The sequence below is a fragment of the Canis lupus genome, chromosome 4 (assembly GCF_048164855.1).
Source record: "Canis lupus baileyi chromosome 4, mCanLup2.hap1, whole genome shotgun sequence".
Classification (NCBI taxonomy): Eukaryota; Metazoa; Chordata; class Mammalia; order Carnivora; family Canidae; genus Canis; species Canis lupus.
The window spans coordinates 4,441,178-4,448,652 of record NC_132841.1 but is presented as its reverse complement, the minus strand read 5'-3'; the positions used below and the strand labels follow the sequence as shown (position 1 = coordinate 4,448,652).

The following is a 7,475-nucleotide window of genomic DNA, read 5'->3' as shown; positions in this document are numbered from 1 at the left end:
GGTCCAGGGGGCTATTAGTCCTTGGAGGCCATGTTGCTCCACCACCCAGTTGCTATAGCCAAATTAATTGTCATACCAGGAAATGAGCTTTACACAGTGGTCATTGAGAGCAATGCCAGCCCAGAATCAAAGGTGGAAGAGTAAGAGACAACCTGGTCCTCAGTGGAGCCCAACATGCCCTCAAGGGGGCCCTCCGATGCCTATTTCACCACCTTCTTGATGTCATCATATATGGCAGCTTTCTGTAGGTAGCACAACTGACACGTTGGGGGTGGGAACACTGAAAGCCATGCCAATGAACTTCCCATTAAGCTCAGAGATGGAAGGGGGAGGAGCAAGATGGCGGAAGAGTAGGGTCCCCAAATCACCTGTCTCCACCAAATTACCTAGAAAACCTTCAAATTATCCTGAAAATCTATCAATTCGGCCTGAGATTTAAAGAGAGAACACCTGGAATGCAACAGTGAGAAGAGTTCGCGCTTCTATCAAGGTAGGAAGACGGGGAAAAAGAAATTAAGAAACAAAGGCCTCCAAGGGGGAGGGGCCCCGCGAGGAGCCGGGCTGAGGCCGGGGCGAGGGTCCCCAGGACAGGAGAGCCCCGTCCCGGAGGAGCAGGAGCTGCACCGACCTTCCCGGGCGGAAAGGGGCTCGCGGGGAGTTGGAGCAGGACCCAGGAGGGCGGGGATGCCCTCGGGCTCCCGGGGACACTAACAGGCACCTGCGCCCCGGGAGAGTGCGCCGAGTTCCCTAAGGGCTGCAGCGCGCACGCGGGACCCGGAGCAGCTCGGGGGGCTCGGGGGCGGCTCCGCGGAGGGGGCTGCGGCCCGGGAGCGCGAATCCAGCAGCGCAGGCCCCAGAGCACATGGCGCCGGGACACAGCCCAGGATCCGGCCTCCCCCGGGACAGGCAGAGGCCGGGAGGTCCCAGGACAGCAAGGACGCTCCTGCCCCAGCTGAGCAGATCAGCGGCCCCGCCCGGAGCCTCCAGGCCCTGCAGACGGAGAGCTCCGGAGTTCCTGCGGGGGCTGAATCCAGGTTTCCAGAGCTGCCCCGCCACTGGGGCTGTTCCTCCTGCGGCCTCACGGGGTAAACAACCCCCACTGAGCCCTGCACCAGGCAGGGGCACAGCAGCTCCCCCAAGTGCTAACACCTGAAAATCAGCACAGCAGGCCCCTCCCCCAGAAGACCAGCTGGACGGACAACTTCCAGGAGAAGCCAAGGGACTTAAAGTACACAGAATCAGAAGATACTCCCCCGTGGTTCTTTTTTTTGTTTTTGTTTTTGTTTTTGTTTTTGTTTTTGTTTTGCTTTTTGATTTGTATCCTTCCCCCACCCCCTTTTTTTCTCCTTTCTTTTTCTTTCTCTATTTCTTCCTTTTTTTTTCGTTTTTTTCTTCCCTTTTTTTTCTCTTTCTCTTTTCTTTCCTTCTTTCTCTCCTCTCTTTTTCTCTTTTTCCCAATACAACTTGCTTTTGGCCACTCTGCACTGAGCAAAATGACTAGAAGGAAAACCTCACCTCAAAAGAAAGAATCAGAAACAGTCCTCTCTCCCACAGAGTTACAAAATCTGGATTACAATTCAATGTCAGAAAGCCAATTCAGAAGCACTATTATACAGCTACTGGTGGCTCTAGAAAAAAGTATAAAGGACTCAAGAGACTTCATGACTGCAGAATTTAGAGCTAATCAGGCAGAAATTAAAAATCAGTTGAATGAGATGCAATCCAACTAGAAGTCCTAACGACGAGGGTTAAGGAGGTGGAAGAACAAGTGAGTGACATAGAAGACAAGTTGATAGCAAAGAGGGAAACTGAGGAAAAAAAGAGACAAACAATTAAAAGACCATGAAGATAGATTAAGGGAAATAAACGACAGCCTGAGGAAGAAAAACCTACGTTTAATTGGGGTTCCCGAGGGCGCCGAAAGGGACAGAGGGCCAGAATATGTATTTGAACAAATTATAGCTGAAAACTTTCCTAATCTGGGAAGGGAAACAGGCATTCAGATCCAGGAAATAGAGAGATCCCCCCCTAAAATCAATAAAAACCGTTCAACACCTCGACATTTAATAGTGAAGCTTGCAAATTCCAAAGATAAAGAGAAGATCCTTAAAGCAGCAAGAGAGACAAGAAATCCCTGACTTTTATGGGGAGGAGTATTAGGGTAACAGCAGACTTCTCCACAGAGACCTGGCAGGCCAGAAAGGGCTGGCAGGATATATTCAGGGTCCTAAATGAGAAGAACATGCAACCAAGAATACTTTATCCAGCAAGGCTCTCATTCAAAATGGAAGGAGAGATAAAGAGCTTCCAAGACAGGCAGGAACTGAAAGAATATGTGACCTCCAAACCAGCTCTGCAAGAAATTTTAAGGGGGACTCTTAAAATTCCCCTTTAAGAAGAAGTTCAGTGGAACAGTCCGCAAAAACAAGGACTGAATAGATATCATGATGACACTAAACTCATATCTCTCAATAGTAACTCTGAATGTGAACGGGCTTAATGACCCCATCAAAAGGCGCAGGGTTTCAGACTGGATAAAAAATCAGGACCCATCTATTTGCTGTCTACAAGAGACTCATTTTAGACAGAAGGACACCTACAGCCTGAAAATAAAAGGTTGGAGAACCATTTACCATTTGAATGGTCCTCAAAAGAAAGCAGGGGTAGCCATCCTTATATCAGATAAACTAAAATTTACCCCGAAGACTGTAGTGAGAGATGAAGAGGGACACTATATCATACTTAAAGGACCTATTCAACAAGAGGACTTAACAATCCTCAATATATATGCTCCGAATGTGGGAGCTGCCAAATATATAAATCAATTATTAACCAAAGTGAAGAAATACGTAGATAATAATACACTTATACTTGGTGACTTCAATCTAGCTCTTTCTATACTCGATAGGTCTTCTAAGCACAACATCTCCAAAGAAACGAGAGCTTTAAATGATACACTGGACCAGATGGATTTCACAGATATCTACAGAACTTTACATCCAAACTCAACTGAATACACATTCTTCTCAAGCGCACATGGAACTTTCTCCAGAATAGACCACATATTGGGTCACAAATTGGGTCTGAACTGATACCAAAAGATTGGGATTGTCCCCTGCATATTCTCAGACCATAATGCCTTGAAATTAGAACTAAATCACAACAAGAAGTTTGGAAGGACCTCAAACACGTGGAGGTTAAGGACCATCCTGCTAAAAGATAAAAGGGTCAACCAGGAAATTAAGGAAGAATTAAAAGGATTCATGGAAACTAATGAGAATGAAGATACAACTGTTCAAAATCTTTGGGATGCAGCAAAAGCAGTCCTAAGGGGGAAATACATCGCAATACAAGCATCCATTCAAAAACTGGAAAGAACTCAAATACAAAAGCTAACCTTACACATAAAGGAGCTAGAGAAAAAACAGCAAATAGATCCTACACCCAAGAGAAGAAGGGAGTTAATAAAGATTCGAGCAGAACTCAACGGAATCGAGACCAGAAGAACTGTGGAACAGATCAACAGAACCAGGAGTTGGTTCTTTGAAAGAATTAATAAGATAGATAAACCATTAGCCAGCCTTATTAAAAAGAAGAGAGAGAAGACTCAAATTAATAAAATCATGAATGAGAAAGGAGAGATCACTACCAACACCAAGGAAATACAAACGATTTTAAAAACATATTATGAACAGCTATATGCCAATAAATTAGGCAATCTAGAAGAAATGGACTCATTCCTGGAAAGCCACAAACTACCAAAAGTGGAACAGGAAGAAATAGAAAACCTGAACAGGCCAATAACCAGGGAGGAAATTGAAGCAGTCATCAAAAACCTCCCAAGACACAAGAGTCCAGGGCCAGATGGCTTCCCAGGGGAATTTTATCAAACATTTAAAGAAGAAACCATACCTATTCTCCTAAAGCTGTTTGGAAAGATAGAAAGAGATGGAGTACTTCCAAATTCGTTCTATGAAGCCAGCATCACCTTAATTCCAAAGCCAGACAAAGACCCCACCAAAAAGGAGAATTACAGACCAATATCCCTGATGAACATGGATGCAAAAATTCTCAACAAGATACTGCCAATAGGATCCAACAGTACATTAAGAAAATTATTCACCATGACCAAGTAGGATTTATCCCTGGGACAAAAGGCTGGTTCAACACCCGTAAAACAATCAATGTGATTCATCATATCAGCAAGAGAAAAACCAAAAACCATATGATCCTCTCATTGGATGCAGAGAAAGCATTTGACAAAATACAGCATCCATTCCTGATCAAAACTCTTCAGAGTGTAGGGATAGAGGGAACATTCCTCGACATCTTAAAAGCCATCTATGAAAAGCCCACAGCAAATATCATTCTCAATGGGGAAGCACTGGGAGCCTTTCCCCTAAGATCAGGAACAAGACAGGGATGTCCACTCTCACCACTGCTGTTCAACATAGTACTGGAAGTCCTAGCCTCAGCAATCAGACAACAAATAGACATTAAAGGCATTCAAATTGGCAAAGAAGAAGTCAAACTCTCCCTCTTCGCCGATGACATGATACTCTACATAGAAAACCCAAAAGTCTCCACCCCAAGATTGCTAGAACTCATACAGAAATTCGGTAGCGTGGCAGGATACAAAATCAATGCCCAGAAATCAGTGGCATTTCTATACACTAACAATGAGACTGAAGAAAGAGAAATTAAGGAGTCAATCCCATTTACAATTGCACCCAAAAGCATAAGATACCTAGGAATAAACCTAACCAAAGATGTAAAGGATCTATACCCTCAAAACTATAGAACACTTCTGAAAGAAATTGAGGAAGACACAAAGAGATGGAAAAATATTCCATGCTCATGGATTGGCAGAATTAATATTGTGAAAATGTCAATGTTACCCCGGGCAATATACACGTTTAATGCAATCCCTATCAAAATACCATGGACTTTCTTCAGAGAGTTAGAACAAATTATTTTAAGATTTGTGTGGAATCAGTAAAGACTCCGAAGAGCCAGGGGAATTTTAAAAAAGAAAACCATATCTGGGGGCATCACAATGCCAGATTTCAGGTTGTACTACAAAGCTGTGGTCATCAAGACAGTGTGGTACTGGCACAAAAACAGACACATAGATCAATGGAACAGAATAGAGAATCCAGAAGTGGACCCTGAACTTTATGGGCAACTAATATTCGATAAAGGAGGAAAGACTATCCATTGGAAGAAAGACAGTCTCTTCAATAAATGGTGCTGGGAAAATTGGACATCCACATGCAGAAGAATGAAACTAGACCACTCTCTTTCACCATACACAAAGATAAACTCAAAATGGATGAAAGATCTAAATGTGAGACAAGATTCCATCAAAATCCTAGAGAAGAACACAGGCAACACCCTTTTTGAACTCGGCCATAGTAACTTCTTGCAAGATACATCCACGAAGGCAAAAGAAAAAAAAGCAAAAATGAACTATTGTGACTTCATCAAGATAAGAAGCTTTTGCACAGCAAAGGATACAGTCAACAAAACTCAAAGACAACCTACAGAATGGGAGAAGATATTTGCAAATGACATATCAGATAAAGGGCTAGTTTCCAAGATCTATAAAGAACTTATTAAACTCAACACCAAAGAAACAAACAATCCAATCATGAAATGGGCAAAAGACATGAACAGAAATCTCACAGAGGAAGACATAGACATGGCCAACATGCATATGAGAAAATGCTCTGCATCACTTGCCATCAGGGAAATACAAATCAAAACCACAATGAGATCCCACCTCACACCAGTGAGAATGGGGAAAATTAACAAGGCAGGAAACCACAAATGTTGGAGAGGATGCGGAGAAAAGGGAACCCTCTTACACTGTTGGTGGGAATGTGAACTGGTGCAGCCACTCTGGAAAACTGTGTGGAGGTTCCTCAAACAGTTAAAAATATACCTGCCCTACGACCCAGCAATTGCACTGTTGGGGATTTACCCCAAAGATACAAATGCAATGAAACGCCGGGACACCTGCACCCCGATGTTTATAGCAGCAGTGGCCACGATAGCCAAACTGTGGAAGGAGCCTCGGTGTCCAATGAAAGATGAATGGATAAAGAAGATGTGGTTTATGTATACAATGGAATATTACTCAGCTATTAGAAATGACAAATACCCACCATTTGCTTCAACGTGGATGGGACTGGGGGGTATTATGCTGAGTGAAGTAAGTCAGTCGGAGAAGGACAAACATTATATGTTCTCATTCATTTGGGGAATATAAATAATAGTGAAAGGGAATATAAGGGAAGGGAGAAGAAATGTGTGGGAAATATCAGAAAGGGAGACAGAACGTAAAGACTGCTAACTCTGGGAAACGAACTAGGGGTGGTAGAAGGGGAGGAGGGCGGGGGGTGGGAGTGAATGGGTGACGGGCACTGGGGGTTATTCTGTATGTTAGTAAATTGAACACCAATAAAAAATAAATTTAAAAAAAATATATATATAAAAGAAAAAAAAAAAAAGCTCAGAGATGACCTGCCTACAGCCTTGGTGCCAGTAGAAACACAGTCTGAGCAGCCCCTCAAACTTCCCAGAAGAGCCATCCACAGTCTTCTGGGTGACAGTGATGGCATGGACTGTGGCAATTAGTCCCTCCATGATGCCAAAGTTGTCATGGATGACCTTGGCCAGAGAGGGCAAGCAGTTGGTGGGGCAGAAGGCATTGCTGACAATCTTGAGGGAGTTGTCATACTTCTCATGGTTCATGCCCATCAAAAACATGGGAGCATCAGCAGAAGAGGCAGAGATATGACCCTCTCAGCCCCATCCTTTAAGCGAGCCCCACCCTTCTCCATGGTGTTGAAGACCTCAGTGGACTCCACAGCACACAGCACAGCATCACCCCATTTGATGTTGACAGAATCTCGCTCCTTTAAGGTGGAGATGGACTTTCCATTGGTGACAAGTGTCCTGTCCTGAGCCTTGACTGTGCCATTGAATTTGTCAAGGGTAAAATCATACTGGAACATGCAGACCATGTAGTTGAGGTCAATTAAGGGGTCAATGATAGCAACAATATCCACTTTGCCAGAATTAAAAGCAGCCCTGACACAGGTGCTCAATAGCACCAAATCTGTTCACTCCAACCTTTTCCATCATGTCTTGGGGAGGTGGCTGGCACTAGAAGATGCAGCTATTTGTCTAATGTGAAGGAGTAGAGAGCTTCCCTTTGGTATTCTTAAAAGACTTATCTAAAAATTTCAGGTTTTTTTCAATTCTGTCTAGGAGCTAGACTACTATTTTTTGTATTATAACTCTATGCTGTATCTACTTTCAAGACTCAGTTTAGTTTAATGTGCTTATGCAAGTATTGCAAATAAAGAGATGAAAATACCATTATTTTCCAGTAATATGATTACTGAGAAAAGCTAAGGATTCAGTTCTAGAAACAACTGGATATACTATGGAATATAAGAAACTAAATA

At 43.3% G+C, this 7,475-nt stretch overlaps 1 pseudogene; it reads right to left on the bottom strand.

The window, feature by feature from the left end:
• Positions 1–200: 200 nt before the first annotated feature.
• LOC140631692 (glyceraldehyde-3-phosphate dehydrogenase-like) lies at positions 201–7,149 on the bottom strand (annotated as a pseudogene).
• Positions 7,150–7,475: the final 326 nt, after the last annotated feature.